Genomic DNA, 19,579 nt, shown 5'->3' on the forward strand with positions numbered 1-19,579 from the left:
TGTTCATCCTTCCACTCTCTTTTACCAGTTATGGCTTTTTTGGTTGTAAGCAATAGACCCAAACTCTAGCTATTTTAAGCAAAAGAGAACTTGGGGAAAGAATATCGGGAAGCATTAAGAATCAGCAATAGGGCAGAAAACCAGACTTAGGAGCAGGACATTATAACACATTGGGCTATCAGAGCTCTTCAGAAGAAGTGAATAAAACCCAACAATTTTTCTTCATCCTTACATCACTTTAATAGGACACAATGTTCCAGCAGACTGTAGCCAGTTAGCCAACTAAGGTTGTGTGCTTTACCACCTTGGATGTGCAGAAAGTCTTCACAGGGACCTCTCAGCTCCTATGCTGGGAATGCAGGGCATTTCCACAGCACCCAGTGTATGGGGCCCAGGAGGTAAATTCCCAAAGGAAATCAAAGTATAAAAGAGAATGGATGCCCAGTGACCAAAATATTAATAAAAATTATTCTGTGTGTTTTCCCCCCTTCCACCCCTGTTTTCCACTTTCCTCAGAATAAAAAGACTTGAAGGTAGCTTCCATGAACCCGTTGCTCCTGGTGAAAGTCTGGGGCAGTGTGTTCTGACATTTCCTTCCAAGTGATAATGAATTATGCCCTAAAGCACCCTGCAGTCTCTCATGTGCTTGAATACCCATTATCTCTTTGCATACTTACATTTGCTTTGTGCTGTGGGCTGAATTGTGTCCCCCAACCCCAAATTCATAAGCTGAAGCCCTAACCCTTTACATCTGACTGTGACTCTATTTAGAGATCAGGCTTTTAAAGAGGTGATTAAGTTAAAATGAGGTCGTTAGTGTGGACCCTCATCTGGTAAGACTGGTATCCTTCCAAGAAGAAGTAATTAGGACACACAGAGACACCCCAGGCTTGTGAGAACACTGAGGAACAATGACATGAGCACATACCTACAATGAGAAAGCAGCCGTCTGCAAGCCAAGGAGAGAGGCCTCAGGAGAAACCAACTTGGGAATTTGGACTCTAGCCTCCAGAACTACGAGGAAATAAATTTCTGTTGTTAAGCTATCCATTCTGTGGTATTTTGTTATGGCAGCCTCAGCAAACTAATACACTCCATACGTAATGATCAGTATTGCTCAGGTAGGAAAATCTAGGCTCAGAGATGTCATGATATTTGTCAAAGCACCAACAGCGAACCTAGATCTGGTTCCATTGCAGTTTTGTCTCTGCCTCATCATTCTACTTCTCTACTTCCCGCTACAGTTTTCCTGCTATAGGAGAACAACCCCGCCCTGATGGGTCTGTTTCCTTCCTTATTGAGTTCTAATCTCTCAGAAGGTGTAGAAAGAGCCCATGGCTCTTTGTTGGCTGTACACTGTGGAGGACATCACCATCCATAACTGTCAGCCTGATCCATTTCTTCTTATATTCCTCTTCTTCAGTCCCTCTAGCTGATGAAATAAGACAAGCCTTTAACTCAGTGACAACTGTTGAGAGCAGAACAGCTGATGTGGTAGTCACTCTTTCTCAAGTGTTGGCTCTCTCACTAAGTGCATTACGGAGCTTTAAGTGTATTTGATTTATTACTGATTTAATCAAGGGATCTTATTTCAATAGTGTTTAGCCATCTTGTTGAAAACAGTCATAGTAAATTTAGTGATGCCTCCACCAAAATTATGTACAACAAATAGTAATGTTATATTTAAATGGGGCCCTTGGTCAGCGCAAAATGTACTGAGTTTATAGTGCGGGTCGTATTTCGTTTCGTAATATTATCCTTACAGGTTTAACTTCTTGCTCCAATCTAAATTCTATATTTTTAACTCGGGTGAGGCATATGCATCTATAAATAAAGAACTCTTCTAGAGGAGACTTTGAGACACAAGTTAATGAAACAAATCCTTTTATGTCACTTATTGTCTCCTTAGGTATTGAACATCTCCATGTCTCTTTGGCTCTGACCTCCACTGCAGCCAATCCTTCTTCCTAACAAGCTGCCTCAACAAATAAATGTACATTTCATCTAATTCTGAAACCTTACATTTCAGAGCATAAAGTCGATCCAGATGGATGGCTCCTCAATGTTACCATGATGTGTGATAACATATCCAGCAGGAGAATTTGTCACTCGCACCCACACGGTCCTGAAGTAGCTGGTGTGTGCCCGGCCCTGGAAGGCTCCATGTGTATTTGCACAGATGACTTCCTTAGGAATGTAGCCCCACCAGAGTGCAGAATTGGGGAGAAGTACTTTGGAATGTGCTGAAAAATTCCTAGCACAGTCATATTTTTCTTTTTTCCAGGGCAATGCTTTTCACTTAGTGTTTTTAGACCAATAAGAATGCTCATTGATTTGGACATGGGGGAGGACAAACTGCCCCAACATGCAGACGTGTAATGCCATTACCACATGCAACAAGAGTCTGAATAGCACAAGTCATATAAACAGAGGCTGATCCGAAAGAAAGGTGGGCATTTGTTTCTAATAAAATAGAAGAGCCTCTATTTTCTCCTGCCATGTAAATAACATTCATTGGTGTACTCAGCACAATTTTAACAAGAGGAAATTATTGTGAGGACATTCATGTACTTCGATAGTGAAACAGAAGGGCTTGTTTGCCTAGAATTTTATCTAGCTGCTTATTAGCTAAATATCCATGACGAATATTGGGAAAACATATAAGGTTATTCAAAAACTTTACAATTGTCACAGTCCAGATGTTAGGATAAACAAGCCCTTACCGGGAAATTTGTTTAATAGTGTTCCTCTGTCATTATAACTTTTCAATACCAAGTCGTCAGTGTGAGTTTCATCGTTTTCCCAGGTTTTCATGAGATTTATGTTTATATAAATATAGACAACTTTGCTTTAGTATCTTATCCCATTCCCATGATTGGAGTGGTGGGAGTGTACAAGGTTAATAACAAATATCATTTTTTGAGATATGGATTCTGAAGGATGGGACAGGTGGGAGGAAGAAGCCTCTTACACATGGTTCATGATGCTTGAAACCACGGAGCTAGTATAGAAGCGTGTGCAAGAGAGAAGGGGTCTAAACTCAAGGTACTGGGGAGAAGAGTTGTGAGAGGTTTTATGGGTATTCATGCCCAAATAATTAGAGAATAAAATGAATGAAAGCAAAAAGTCATGGAGATAAATGACCACATGTGAGGCTGTTTGCTAGGTGAATACAATATAAAAGAGGAGAGAGTTTTAACCAAGGGTTATGATATCTGTCCAGTGGGGGTCTTGGGGTGAGTAGGGATGGAGCATGGATGGGTCAACCCCAGAAGGCCTCCTTAAAAATGTCACAGTTCAAATGTTTTCAAAATAATGTTTTTACACAAATATCTCAGCTGCAAAGTAATTTCAGACAAATTAAGATAAGAAGATAAAAGTCAGCCAAACCAAATTACCTTATGCAAAGGTAAAAATTGTATGTGTGTGTGTATGTGTGTGTGTGTGTGTGTGTAGTTGTTTCCAAAATGGAAACATGTAATAATAATTTACTAACAGCTTTTCATGTCAATAAATATATTTCCACAATGTAATTTTAATTGTTGGGTAGTGTCCAATAATATGAAATGATTTATTCGATTCCCTATTGTTGGGCATCTAGGATGTTTCAAGCCTATAATAAATAAATTTATGCTGAACATTTTTACAACTAAATTTTTGTGCTTACAACCAGGAACAAATTTTAAAAATGGAAGTGCTGGAACAAAGTATATACACAGTTTAAAATCTTTTGAGAGATATTTCCAAATTGTCCTTCAGAAATGTCGTATTAGAGTTCGCTCTCACCTGTAATGTATGAGCATGCCTGCCTCCTTGTACCTCTGCCAGCATTGAGTATTATAATTTTGAAAATTCTGCCAGATCATTTCAGTTGAATTTTCTATTTCTGCATTTGGATGGGGATGATCCTGCCAATCCCCTCCCCGCAACACACACACACACACACACACACACACACACACACACACACACAATGTTTAACTAAGACAGGACCAGTGTCATCAGTGAGCTACAATATTTTCAAGGGCAGTGGTACTAAATTATGAGCAGAGGATTTATTATGAACCATTTTCAAATATATGAGGGCACAAAATGGCAGGACCTGGAGACCATCAATACTAATTCTTATGAGTCATCTTAAGTTCTAGGCATTCTGAATGCTCATGCTTCTTATTTACTTTTGTTTCTACTATATGTGTATGAGTATTTTCAACTAACTGTCAGACCCTCATTTCCTATTGTTGTGTGTGTGTGTGTGTGTGTGTGTGTGTGTGTGTGCGTGTATGTGGCTGACATGTATGGAGAGGGCAAGGACAGAGACAAAACTGGAATTCCAGAAAAGGGTCCAAGATGTCATAAAATCAGAGAAAGCTTGGGAGGGAGTTGGAAGTCAGGAGTAGGAGTATGGGATGAAGGGAAAAGGAGAGAAGCTCTGATGGACATTACCAGATATTGCAAATATCCCATTCTTCTCTACTTCCTGGGCACCTGAAATTCTGTGTTCCCCAGCTCCTTTCAGTTAGGTGGGACCGTGTGTGTGTTCTGGTCAATGGTGAAAGTGAAAGTAGTGTTCATCACTTCCAGGTTGCAGATTTTGAATTTCCAGGGCACAATCTTCAGTCTCTCTCTTGCCCTGCCTTGGTGACATGGAGGTCCTGGATGGAGATGTTGGAATACCAGTCAAGCTAGATCCCTCAGTGTCTAGTGAAGAAGGACTCTCTGCCAACCTGTGTTGCTCATATAAGTTGTCATGAGTAAGCGAAAAGCCACAGTTGTGGTAAACCACTGAGATTCTGTGGTTGGTTTGTTATTTTGGTCTTCTCTAGTCTATTTTATTAATACATAATAATCAAGTAGTTAATTCCAAAAAAGGTCATGAGAAATTAGTGAGAAAGACTCCTAAATAATTGCCTAGAAACTTCTATAGTCATGCACCGTCTGTTCAGCACTCTTTCTTGGCATCCCTATATATAAAACAGAAGCAGAGCTGCCTTGAAGGGCCTTCCTCCCTCACATGAAGAGGAGCCTCTTCATAACCGCCTAAGATGATGGTTTCGAACCACTGGCCTGAAAATACACAGTTAGCGTTGTAGACTGGTAGGAGTATTGTGCTCAATGACATCAATCCAATTTAGAAGGTGACTGTTCAAAGTAGGGTAATTGTCCCAACAGATTTTTTTTTTCTTTTTAGAAAATTGCAAATAAAAAGTTTAATTTCAGAAATTGAGCTCACCATTTATAAATACGCTAAAACACAGTCAACGCGAATTCAGGTTAATAATAGGTACAATATATATTTTCAATGAGGACATTTCTAAAAGTTCAGAGGAAAATGAGTGACTTGTTTCACCCAGTATATTTAATTGGTTTGAAATAAGAAAGTAAATCCTTTCTAGATGTTGAAGCAAAAATTTTGAAGATATATTACTGTTAAATGGATCCGACAACTGATACTTGATTTTTCCTTGGGATTCTAAAATATCCCAGTGATGACTGACTCTTCCCTATTAGAAAAAAAAAGTCTAAACACCCAAGGCTATTCTTACAACTTGTAATATAACAAATCTTCTTTCCTATTTATAAACTGTCTCCTCTAAAAAGAATTTTATACATATTTTGATCAAGTTGGGGGTCAGTGTGCAAATTTCAAAAGATAGCTTCATAGAGTAGAGACATAAAGGCGGCCTAGTAAATCAGGGACTACTTGGCTTCTGGACTCAAGGTTACACCAGTTGGCCAAGAGTAGGAGGAAGTAATGCCAGAATGAGCCCTACATCCTTAAGGCATTAAGTGAGGTGCAAAAAAGGAGTGGTCAAGTGGACACTTCAAGGGAAAAAAATCTTAATTAAATCTTGACTTTCTTCCTATTTCAGGAAAAGGGTTTTGTGGGGGATAGTTATGATTGGCTTTTTATTTTTTTAACCTCAAGTTAAACTCCCTGGGGCTTTCAAATAGCAGGCTGCCCGATGGAAAGCTCACAATTAACCAATTAATGTGATAGATGTGCAGAGCAGACTGGTAAAGAAAACCAAGAGAAAAGTCACCCAGCCCTGAATTAACAGGGCTGGCTATTTACATCAATCAGAGAAGTGGTTGCCAGAACTTTGTCTTAGTTTGTGCTGTGTGGGCAGCTGTGAAGGCCTGCTCTATCCAGGAGCAGGATTTTAATGATACATATTTTATAAAGAACAGCCACATGCTTCCTTGGAAACTTAGCAGAGTCAAGACCTGTGATGATAAAGTATATCTCTCATTATTGAAATCCTCAGAGAGGCTTGTTATAAATCGCAAATATTTGGAGCCCTTCTGATAATACTCTGTCACATTATATTTGTTGCAGAATCAAAAGAAATTTAGGAGGTTAAGGAAATGCAAATCAGATCTTCCAAACTCTGAAAATGTCTTTCCTGATTTTAAATCTTATATACCCAATTTAGGATATAACTATTAACTTTAGTATTGCAATTAACAAAGTGTCTGAAAAAATTCCACCATGTGCAGTGACAATGCCAAACAATATATCACACCAACTACGTAGGTGTGGCTAATTTTACTTTATTTATTTATTTTTTTAACATCTTTATTGGAGTATAATTGCTTTACAATGGTGTGTTAGTTTCTGCTGTACAACAAAGTGAATCAGCTGTATGTATACGTATATCCCCATATCCCCTCCCTCTTGCATCTCCCTCCTGCCCTCCCTATACCACCCCTCTAAGGGGACACAAAGCACCAAGCTGATCTCCCTGTGCTATGCAGCTGCTTCCCACTAGCTAGCTATTTTATATTTGGTAGTGTATATATGTCAATGTTAGTCTCTCATCTCGTCCCAGCTTAACCTTCCCCCTCCCCGTGTCCTCAAGTCCATTCTCTACATCTGCATCTTTCTTCCTGTCATGCCCCTAGGTTCTTCAGAACCATTTTTTAAAAAAATTTTTAGATTCCATATATATGTGTTAGCATACAGTATTTGTTTTTCTCTTTCTGACTTACTTCACTTTGTATGACAGTCTCTAGGTCTATCCACTTCATAGCAAATAACTCAGTTTCATTTCTTTTTATGACTGAGTAATATTCCATTGTATATACATGCCACATCTTCTTTATTCATTCATCTGTTGGTGGACACTTAGGTTGTTTCCATGCCCTGGCTATTGTAAATAGAGCTGCAATGAAATTGTGGTATATGACTCTTTTTGAATTATGGTTTTCTCAGGGTATATGCCCAGTAGTGGGATTTTTGGGTCACATGGTAGTTTTTTTAATTTTTTAAGGAATCTCCATAATGTTCTCCAAGGAGGCTGTATCAGTTTACATTCCCACCAACAATGCAAGAGGGTTCCCTTTTCTCCACAACCTCTCCAGCATTTATTGTTTGTAGATTTTTTGATGATGACCATTCTGACCAGTGTTAGGTGATATCTCATTGTAGTTTTGATTTGCATTTCTCTAATGATTAGTGATGTTAAGAATCCTTTCATGTGTTTGTTGGCAATCTATATATCTTCTTTGGAGAAATGTCTATTTAAGTCTTCTGCACATTTTTGGATTGGGTTGTTTGATTTTTTTGGTATTGAGCTGCATGAGCTGCTTGTATATTTTGGAGATTAATCCTTTGTCAGTTGCTTCATTTGCAAATATTCTCTCCCATTCTGAAGGTTGTCTTTTTGTCTTGGTTATAGTTTCCTTTGCTATGCAAAAGCTTGTAAGTTTCATTAGTTCTCATTTGTTTATTTTTGTTTTTATTTCCATCTCTCTAGGTAGTGGGTCAAAAAGGATGTTGCTGTGATTTATGTCATAGAGTGTTCTGCCTATGTTTTCTTCTAAGAGTTTGATAGTGTCTGGCCTTACATTTAGGTCTTTAATCCATTTTGAGTTTATTTTTGTGTATGGTGTTAGGGAGTGTTCTAATTTCATTCTTTTACATGTAGCCATCCGGTTTTCCCAGCACCAATTATTGCAGAGGCTGTCATTTCTCCATTGTATATTCTTGCCTCCTTTGTCAAAGATACAGTGACCATACTTGTGTTGGTTTATCTCCGGGCTTTCTATCTTGTTCCATTGATCTATATTTCTGTTTTTGTGCCAGTACCATTCTGCCTTGATTGCTGTAGCTTTGTAATATAGTCTGAAGTCAGGGAGCCTGATTCCTCCAGCTCTGTTTTTCTTTCTCAAGATTGCTTTGGCTATTTGGGGTCTTTTGTGTTTCCATAAATATTGTGCAATTTTTTGTTCTAGTTCTTTGAAAAATGCCATTGGTAGTTTGATAGGGATTGCATTCAATCAGTAGATTGCTTTGGGTAGTATAGTCATTTTCACAATGTTGATTCTTCCAGTCCAAGAACATCATATATCTCTCCATCTGTATCATCTTTAATTTCTTTCATCAGTGTCTTATAGTTTTCTGCATACAGATCTTTTGTCTCCTTAGGTAGGTTTATTCCTAGGTATTTTATTCTTTTTGTTGCAATGGTAAATGGGAGTGTTTCCTTAATTTCTCTTTCAGATTTTTCATCATTCATGTATAGGAATGCAAGAGATTTCTGTGTATTAATTTTGTATCCTGCTACTTTACCAAATTCATTGATTAGCTCTAGTAGTTTCCTGGTAGCACCTTTAGGGTTCTCTATGTATAGTATCATGTCATCTGCCAACAGTGACAGTTTTACTTCTTCTCTTCTGATTTGGATTCCTTTTATTCTTTTTCTTCTCTGATTGCTGTGGCTAAATTTCCAAAACTATGTTGAATAATAGTGGTGAGAGTGGGCAACCTTGTCTTGTTCCTGATCTTAGTGGAAATGGTTTCAGTTTTTCACAATTGAGAATGATGCCAGCTGTGTGCTTGTCATATATGACCTTTATTAGGTTGAGGTAAGTTCCCTCTATGCCTACTTTCTGGAAGAATTTTTTCATAATGGGTGTTGAATTTTGTGAAAAGACTTTTGTGAATCTACTGAGATGATCATACGGTGTTTATCCTTCAGTTTGTTAGTATGGTGTATCACATTGATTGATTTGCATATAGTGAAGAATCCTTGCATTCCTGGGATAAACCCCACTTGATCATGGTGTATGATCCTTTTAATGTGCTATTGGATTCAGTTTGCTAGTATTTTGTTGAGGAGTTTTGCATCTATGTTCATCAGTGATATTGGACTGTAGTTTTCTTTTTTTGTGACATCTTTGTCTGGTTTTGGTTTCAGGGTGATGGTGGCCTCGTACAATGAGTTTGGGAGTGTTCCTTCCTCTGTTGTATTTTGGAAGAGTTTGAGAAGGATAGGTGTTAGCTCTTCTATAAATGTTTGATAGAATTTGCCTGTGAAGCCATCTCGTCCTGGACTTTTGTTGCTTGGAAGATTTTTAATCATAGTTTCAATTTCAGTGCATGTGATTGATCTGTTTATATTTTCTATTTCTTCCTGGTTCAGTCTTGGAAGGTTGTGCTTTTCTAAGAATTCTTCCATTTCTTCCAGGTTGTCCATTTTATTGGCATAGAGTTATTTGTAGTAAACACTCATAATCCTTTGTATTTCTGCAGTGTCAGTTGTTACTTCTTCTTTTTCATTTCTAATTCTATTGATTTGAGTCTTCTCTCTTTTTTTCTTGATGAGTCTGGCTAATGGTTTATCAATTTTTTTTATCTTCTCAAAGAACCAGCTTTTAGTTTTATTGATCTTTGCTATCATTTCTTCCATTTCGTTTTCATTTACTTGTGATCTGATATTTATGATTTGTTTCCTTCTACTAACTTTGGGGTTTTTTGTTCTTCTTTCTCTAATCGCTTTAGGTATAAGGTTAGGTTGTTTATTTGAGATGTTTCCTGTTTCTTAAGGTAGGATTGTATTGCTATAAACTTCCCTCTTAGAACTGATTTTGCTGCATCCCATAGGTTTTGAGTCATTGTGTTTTCATTGTCATTTGTTTCTAGGTATTTTATGATTTCCTCTTTGATTTCTTCAGTGATCTCTTGGTTATTTAGTAGTGTATTGTTTAGCCTCCATGTGTTTGTATTTTTTACAGATTTTTTCCTCTAATTGATATGTAGTCTTATAGCGTTGTGGTCAGAAAAGATACTTGATATGATTTCAATTTTCTTCAATTTACTAAGGTTTGATTTGTGGCCCAAGATATGATCTATCCTGGAGAATGTTCCATGCACACTTGAGAAGAAAATGTATTGTGTTGTTTTTGAATGGAAATTACTGTAAATATCAATTAAATCCATCTTGTTTAATGTATCATGTAAAGCTTATGTTTCCTTAATTATTTTCATTTTGGATGATCTGTCCATTGGTGAAAGTGGGGTGTTAAAGTCCCCTACCATAATTTTGTTACTGTCGATTTCCCCTTTTATGGTTGTCAGTATTTGCCTTATGTATTGAGGTGCACCTATGTTGGGTGCATAAATATTTACAATTGTTATATCATCTTCTTTGATTGATCCCTTGATCATTAGGTAGTGTCCTTCTTTATCTCTTCTCTTGTAATTGTCTTTATTTTAAAGTCTATTTTGCCTGATATGAGAATTGCTTCTTGAGCTTTCTTTTGATTTCCATTTGCATGGCATATCTTTTTCTATCCCCTCACTTTCAGTCTGTATGTGTCCCTAGGTCTGAAGTGAGCCTCTTGTAGACAGCATATTTATGGGTTTTTTCTTTATATCCATTCAGCCAGTCTATGTCTTTTAGTTGGAGCATTTACATTTACGGTAGTTATCCATATGTATGTTCCTATTACCATTTTCTTAATTATTTTGGGTTTGTTATAGTAGGTGTTTTGCTTCTGTTGTGTTTCCTGCCTAGAGAAGTTCCTTTAGCATTTGTTGTAAAACTGGTTTGGTGGTGCTGAATTCTCTTAGCTTTTGCTTGGCTGTAAAATTTTAATTTCTCTGTTGAATCTGAATGAGATCCTTGCTGGGTAGAGTAATCTTGGTTGTAGGTTTTTCCCTTTCATCACTTTAAATATATCCTTCCACTCCCTTCTGGCTTACAGAGTTTCTGTTGAGAGATCAGCTGTTAACCTTATGGGGATTCCCTTGTATGCTATTTGTTGCTTTTCCCTTGCTGCTTTTAATATTTTTCCTTTGTATTTAATTTTTGATAGTTTGAATAATATGTGTCTTGGCATGTTTCTCCTTGGGTATATCCTGTGTGGGATTCTCTGTGCTTCCTGGACTTGATTGACTATTTCCTTTCCCATATTAGGGAAGTTTTCAACTCTAATCTCTTCAAATATTTTCTCAGTCCCTTTCTTTTTTCTCTTCTTCTTCTGGGTCCCCTATTATTCAAATGTTGGTGCATTTAATGTTGTCCCAGAGGTCTCTGAGACTGTCCTTACTTCTTTTCATTCTTTTTTCTTTATTCTGCTCTGTGGTAGTTATTTCCACAATTTTATCTTCCAAGTCACTTATCTGTTCTTCTTCCTCAGTTATTCTGCTCTTGATTCCTTCTAGAGAATTTTTAATTTCATTTATTGTGTTGTTCATCATTGTTTGTTTGTTCTTTAGTTCTTCTAGTTATTTGTTAAATATTTCTTGTATTTTCTCCATTCTATTTCCAAGATTTTGGATCATCTTTACTCCCATTACTCTGAATTGTTTTTCAGGTAGACTGCCTATTTCCTGTTCATTTGTTTGTTCTGATGGGTTTTTTACCTTTCTCCTTCATCTGCTGTGTGTTTCTCTTAACTTACCTAAGAGAAACTTACTGTGTTTTTGCTTAACTTACTGTGTTTGGGGTCTGTTTTTCACAGCCTGTAGGTTCGTAGTTCCTGTTGTTTTTGGTGTTTGCCCCCAGTGGGTAAGGCTGGTTCAGTAGGTCATGTAGATTTCCTGGTTTAGGGTCCTGGTGCCCGTGTTCTTGTGGATGAGCCTGGATCTTGTCTTTCTGGTGGGCAGGATTGGATCTTGTGGTATGTTTTGGGGTGTCTGTGAACTCACTTTGATTTTAGGTTGCCTCTCTGCTAATGGGTGGGGTTGTGTTCCTGTCTTGCTAGTTGTTTGGCATAGGGTTTCCAACACTGTAGCTTGCTGGTTGTTGAGTGGAGCTGGGTCTTAGTGTTGAGATGCAGATCTCTGTGAGAGTTTTCACCATTTGATATTATGTGTGGCTGGGAGGTCTGTGGTGGACCAATGTCCTGAACTCAGCTCTCCCTCCTCAGATACTCGGGCCTGACACCTGGCCAGAGCACCATGACTCTATCAGCCACTCAGCTCAGAAGAAAAGGGAGAAAAGAAAGAAAGAAAGAAAAAAATTAAATTAAATTATGTTATTAAAATAAAAATGTAATAAAAAAAGAAAGAAAGAAGAGAACAACCAAACTAAAAAATAAATCCACCAATGATAACAAGCACTAAAAACTATAGATAAAACAAAAACAAAAAACAGACAGACAGAACCCTAGGACAAATGGTAACAGCAAAGCTATACAGACAATATCACACAAAGAAGCATACACATGCACACTCACAAAAAGAGAAAAAGGAAAAAATATATATATTAAAAAAAAGGAAGAGAGCAAAAAATCAATAAACAAATCTACAATGATAATAAGCTGTAAATACTAAAGGAAAATAGACATAAATCCAGAAAAAAATTACATGTAGAAAGCAAACCCCAAGTCTACAGTTGCTCTCGATGTCCACTGCTTCAATTTTGGGATGATTCGTTGTCTATTCAGGTATTCCACAGATGCAGGGTACATCAAGGTGATTGCTGCTCCTGAGGCTGCTGGGAGAGATTTCCCTTTCTCTTCTTTGTTCTCAAAGTTCCTGGGGTTCACCTTTGGATTTGGCCCTGCCTCCGCATGTAGGTCACCTGAGGGCATTTGCTCCCCACCCAGAGAGGACAGGGTTAAAGTAGCAGCTGATTAGGGGGCTCGGGCTCACGCAGTCTGTGGGGAGGGAGGGGTACAGAATGCGTGGCAAGATTGCAGTGGCAGAGGCTGGCATGACATTGCAATAGCCTGGGGCGTGCCGTGTGTTCTCCTGGGGAAGTTGTCCCTGGATCACGTGACCCTGGCAGTGGTGGGCTGCACCGGCTCCCAGGAAGGGAGGTGTGGATAGTGACCTGTGCTTGCACACAGGCTTTTTGGTGGCTGTAGCAGCAGCCTTAGCATCTCATGCCCATCTCTGGTGCCCACACTGAGAGTCACAGCCCGTGCCCATCTCTGGAGCTCATTTAGGTGGTGCTCTGAATCCCCTCTCCTTGAGCACCCCGAAACAATGGTCTCTTGCCTCTTAGGCAGGTCAAGACTTTTTCCCAGACTTCCTCCCTGCTAGCTGTGGTGCACTAGCCTCCTTCAGACTGTGTTCATGCAGCCAACCCCAGTCCTCTCCCTGGAATCCGAACTCCGAAGCCCAAGCCTCAGCTCCCAGCCCCCGCCTGCCCCGGCTGGTGAGCAGACAAGCCTCACAGGCTGGTGAGTGCTGGTCGGCAGCGACCCTCTGTGCGGGAATCTCTCTGCTTTGCCCTCTGCACCCCTGTTGCTGCACTCTTCTCCTTGTCTCTGAACCTTCCCCCCTGCCCACCACCCATCTCTCCCATTGAAGGGGCTTCCTAGTGTGTGGAAACTTTTCCTCCTTCACAGCTCCCTCCCAGAGGTGCAGGTCCCATCCCTATTCTTTTGTCTCTATTTTCTTTTTTTCTTTTGCCTTATCTAGGTAGGTGGGGAGTTTCTTGCCTTTTGGGAAGTCTGAGGTCTTCTGCCAGCATTCAATAGGTGTTCTGTAGGAGTTGTTCCACATGTAGATGTATTTCTGATGTATTTGTGGGGAGGAAGGTGATCTCCACATCTTACTCCTCTGCCGTCTTGAAGGTCTCTCTTATGCACCAACTTAGCTGGGTCAGAAAGTGCTCAGATATTTAGTCAAATATTATTCTGGGTATGTCTGTGAGGGTGTTTTGAATGAGAGTAGCATTTGAAACATTAGACTGAGTAAAGCAGATTACCTCCCTGTTGTGGATGGGCCTCATTCAATCAGCTGAAGGTCTGATAGAACAAAAAGGCTGACTTCTACAAGTAAGAACATTTCTTCTGCCTGACTACCTTCAAGCTGGGACACCAGTGTTTTCCTGCCTTCAGACTTGAACTGAAATATTGGCTCTTCCTTGGTCTCTAGCCTGTAGACCCTGGCCTGGAACTACATCATCTGCTTTCTTAGTTCTCAGGCCTTTGGGCTTGTACTGAAATTAAATCATCAGCTCTCTTTGTTCTCCAGCTTGCCAACTGCAGATTTGGGGACTTAGCCTTTATAGTCACAAGTTTCATTTTAAACACAATTCTAAGGAATTCACCAATTCCTTATAATTAATACCTAGACAGATTTGTTATAATACCTTATAATGAATACCTAGATAGGTAGGTTGATAGATAGATAGAAAGACAGATAGATAGATTGATAGGTAGTTTCAGAGATGAGATATATCAGTCCTACTGTTCTGTTTCTCCAGAGAACTCTGGCTGATACAGGAGGATATGACACCATGTCAGGTTGAAGGCCAGGATGGTTTTCAATAACTGGAAAAGAGGACACTTAAAAAGTATCTTCAACTTTACATTGGATCTAGGTAACACTGAGAGTGACTGCCTTGAGGTTTGTTTCAGATCCTGCATATTATTTACTTAATTAGGATAATTTCCAAAGAATATATTCAGTGTCCATTGCTCTGGAATTAACTAATAGCTAAGGAGAGGAAACATCTGACACTTTCCTTTAAACAAGAAACCTGATGTTATCAACACTTCTCTATGGTTAAGAAGGCTGAATAAGTTTTTGCCTACCTGAGTTTTCAAGTTTCTGGCAATTAAAAAAAAGCATATTGCTGATTTATTTCACATTTGACCCATAATGTGCACCTTAGAGGTAAAGATCTGAAGTATTTGCACTTCCCCACACCCACTGTTCTCTTGCATCTACATGCCTTTGCATATTCCAGTATGCAAAAAAAATAAAGATTCTATGATAGGTCCATGTGGAAGACACCTCTGCTATGCATCCTTGATATTCTAGCTCACATGCCATCTTCTCTGGGAGTCTTTCCTTATTCTCCAGAAGACTTGGGAAAACTCTTCCAGAGTTTCCAAATTCACTCATCTCCACTATGGGGATTATCCTATTTGTTCCATTTGTTTATTTTATCCCCTGCCTTCCCACTAGAAGGCAAACTTCTGGAGACAGGATCTTATTTTATATTCTCTATATGGTATTGCCGTAATATGAATGTTAGCACTTATTGGGCATTTATGTTCTGAAATCTTTTTGCAAATTAATTAATTCAATCTTCATGACAACACTATGGTTTCAATTTTATTGGTGATTCTACCTTAAGCTGAGGAAACTTAGGTGTGGAGAGGTTAAGTAACTTCCTTACTCTTGTTTAGATCATTCTTCTTTTCCAATTGGCTGATCTATAGAGCTTTTAGCCTAGAAATTGTCTTTGTGGAACAACTTGCCGGTAGTTCTGGAATTTCCTTATTCCTGAAGAATCTGGCTTTTGTTAGCTGGAGGTGAACTACCTACCCACATGAATATGGTGTTCACCATCAAATCCTCAAAGAGAGACAAGTCAAGTTGAAGGGATGCTGGTCCAGGGGCTCAGCAAGTACTTGAGAAGTTATGTTTACTTTCATTTTTTTAAGCTTTATTGAGGTATAGTTGACAAATAAAAATTGTATATATTTAAGCTGAACAACATGAAGTTTTGATATCCATATACATTGTGAAATGATCACCACGAGCTAATTAACAGACCCATCACCTCACATAGTTACATTTTTTCTTCTTCTGGTGAGAACATTTAAGATCTAACTTCTTAGCAAATTTCAAGTATGCAATACAGTATTGTTAACTATAGTTACCATGCTGTACATGAGCTCTCTAGAAGTATTCATCCTGTATAATTGAAACTTTGTACCTATTGACAAATATCTCCCCATTTCCCCCTACCCCCCAGCCCTTAGCAACCACCATTCTACTCTCTACTATGAGTTTGACTCTCAGATTTCACATATGAGTAAGATCATAAGGTATTTGTTTTTCTATGTCTGGCTTATCTAATTTAGCTTAATATCGTCCAGGTTCATCCATGTTGCAAGTGGCAGTATTTTCTCTCTCTCTTTTTTAAAACGCTCAATGCTATTCCATTTTACATATATACCACATTCTCTTTATCCATTCATCCATTGATGGACACTTAGGTTGTTTCCATGTCTTGGCTATGGTGAATAATGTTACAATGACCACAGGACTGCAGATATCTCTTCCAGGTACTGTTTCCATTTCCTTTGGACATATACCCAGAAGTGAGATTGCTGGATCATGTGGTAGCAATTTTTAATTTAATTATTCTAAAATAAATTAATAATTTTTTAATTTAATTAAAATGGTAAGTTCTAATTTAATTGAAAATTAAATCTATTTTTAATTTTGTGAAGAACCTCCATACTGTTTTCCATAGTGGCTGAACAAATTTTATACATAATATCGAAATTTTCTATTTAACGGCAATTTTGAGGGGATAACAGAGAGAACTGGCACAGACAGAATGCTGTCTGTGATAGATGGAGAGGAGAGAATACTGGGGAGGTAAGGCTGTCAGACCCTCCTGTTCTCAGGACTGGGTTATCTTCTCCCCGCAGCTCACCTGCATCTTTTCCTGCAGTGTTCCCTGTTCCTCACTTGATCTCCCCATGCTTCGCAGGGTCTCTGTCCCTTGTGCCCCTCTAAGGCTATAACTGAACATCTTCCTGATAGACTCAGTGCAGTGTGGGGTCCCTCCCGAAAATGTCTTGATTCTGATCAGGAGGTTAAATGTTGGAGAGAAAACCTTGTTTAAAGAGTTTCAACCTGCTTGAACAACTCAAGGAGAAAGGTAGTTGAAATTGGGTGCCAGCTCAGGAGGCCTGGAAAAGATGATATAAGAATCAATCTAGTTTTCCAGAAGAGTCATACATATGAGTGAGGTCCCTGACCTTAGATGGTCAAGCTCAGTTTGGAAGATTCCAGATTTAGCTAATAGAAGCAAAGAAAAACCAAATACTTGCCTGTAACAAGGGACATTAAAATACCTATCAGTGTTTTCCCTCTGGAAAATCACCCAGCAATCCCTAGATTTATATTATGTATCTCATCATTTAATCTGTTTTCATAGGAATAAATCTCTGAGTGAATGAATGAACTTCTGAGTAAATGAATAAATCTTGTACTAAAACAGCTTAGAGAGAACTGATGGCCCAGAAACAGGATCCTCCAGCAAATCTTTGAAGCAGACTGTGATGCTCTCCTTAGATAAGGATACAAATTACCTTTGGTGTGGCTTCTCAGAAGATGCCTCCTTTTGGAGTGGGTATAAAGTTGTTTCCAGGCTCTTGAGAAAAGAGATAATGAATACCTCTTTCAAAGAAGATGTGTACCAAATGTCCATATTGTTTTCAAGTCTCCCCATGACCAGGAAAGTAGGCAGGAGGCCAGTGAATTTTTGGATTAACAGTTAAGCAGTAGAGTGTTAAAGAGATTTTCTTTTTCATAGTAATCATGTGGGTCCAATGTTGGCCATGCCACTCACATAACACTTGAATCGTCATTCAGTTACATCAGTAGTTAGAAATAAAACCCAAAGATGTAGTTAGAAAATGAAAATTTGGGTTCATTCAGAGTTTCATTCTCTTGTGCCTACCTGCAGTATGGTCCCCCAACACAGGTGAGCATCTCAGTTCTAGGAAATAAACAGATACCAGGAGTCTCCTCCTGGAGGAGTGGGGACAGCTCTACCTTCACAGACCCTCCTCAGTCAAGATGCCTATATTTCCTTGCCAAATAGTTTCCACTTGCAGGTATCTCTATGTCTGTGAAGAGAAATGCTTGTTGAAATTTTATAGACACATATATTTCTATAAGACAAAGGAAACTGAACTAGGAGACTAATCATATGCAGTGCTTTCTTGGTTGAAGGAGCCCGTACTCCCAGGAGAATGATTGGAACTCTGCAGTGGTGGTCAAATGGTTCAAGTGGTTTTAAACAAACCACCATGGATATTGGGACCCCACTGAATGTCCCCTCAAGGTGAGAGGCCTTTCTTCAAAGGACACTGATGCCACTGTCTCCAGACAGAGCATGCTAGAATCTGAACTTTTGTTCTGTGAGCTGATCTGGGTCACTGTGTCCCAAGGTGGGGATTCAGGGGTATCAGTAACTCCCTTAGATAATTAGAAGGGTCACAGACTCACCAAATGACCTCATCGCTCTTAAACTTGATATTCAGCACAGACTTGGGAGCATCTCTCCACTATAATTTCATGCACAGCTATCACTATGATCAGTATAAAATGAGAATTTGTGACAGGGGTTTATTTTAAATGTCCTTACCAGTCAGTGCAGATTGTGGACCATGGGAGATGCGGGGATGCTATTTTCTTGTAAAATGTAGCTAATAAATATGTAAATCAGAGTATCTTTATGCATAACCTGGCAGGGATCAGACATGAGATAACAGCCAAAAAACACTACATTATCAATAATATTAAGTTATTTAATATCTCAAAACCTCAAACACTGGGAAAATAGCGTGAAAAAAACTATTTTTTCCTGGTCAACTTCTTGGCAAGCAATATTTAACATGCCTGCCAATTCTTCCTGTGCACAAGCTTTTAACTTGAAATGATAGATATATTTTTGCCTTTCCTAAGCCACCTTGTGCTTTCAACTGTGCATGTTGGGTGACCGCTTCCGATAATTACCTCACTGTCAGAAGGTGCTTCTTCAACTGCGGTCCATCCTTATAATTTTGCTATTCAGAGGCTTGGAAGTGGCAGTAAAATCCCTCAGGCTTTTATCTTCTTCTTGAGTTCCAGGACCCCACAAGGTAGAGAAAGCCCCTTGAGTCAAGCTTCCACTGTTCTCCCATTCATCTTGACCCTCTAGCCTGCTGATGTCTGTTTCCCTTGAGATCTGTTGCCAGGAGAGCTGAGAAATAGCTTTCCTGTTAGAAACCATGCAACTCATGTTTTTGAGACATGTTTTTCTCTGGGTCATCCAATTATCCTCACCCAGCAGAGTAATCACTGGGACTCCGTGCACTCTTGGAATTGAAGGAATTTTAGAGGTCATCCAGCCAGGTTAACACATTGGATCCCCTGAAGAAAGAGCCCCAGAAAGACAGAGATGGAGCCTCAGCCCAGCACCATCCTCTCCCAGCTCTGTGACCTGACCTTGGGTGGATTAGTTCACTTCTCAGCCTTGCTTTTCTTGGCCACAAAACTGGGATAAGATGCCCACCCTGGAGATGAGGGGAGGTCCCTGGGGTGAGGGGCTTATACAGTAAGAGGCACAAGGTAGGCACTCAGCAAATGCCAATTTCCATCCCTCATCATTTTCTGGTCCAAATGAGGAGTTTATTTTAAACTTGGCATCATATAGATGAGAAGATTCTTCCTCAAACAGTAAACATTCATCTCATGGCTTATGATTTATATGGCCCTTTCATGTGTCTCTCTCCATCCTGGCAAGGAGAGCTGGTAGGTGTCATCCACATTTTATATATGAGCATATGGGGTCTCGGAGAGGGTAACCCCTTGTGGTTT

This window comes from Leucopleurus acutus (genome assembly GCF_964270905.1).
Source record: "Leucopleurus acutus genome assembly, chromosome: 1".
Lineage (NCBI taxonomy): Eukaryota > Metazoa > Chordata > Mammalia > Artiodactyla > Delphinidae > Leucopleurus > Leucopleurus acutus.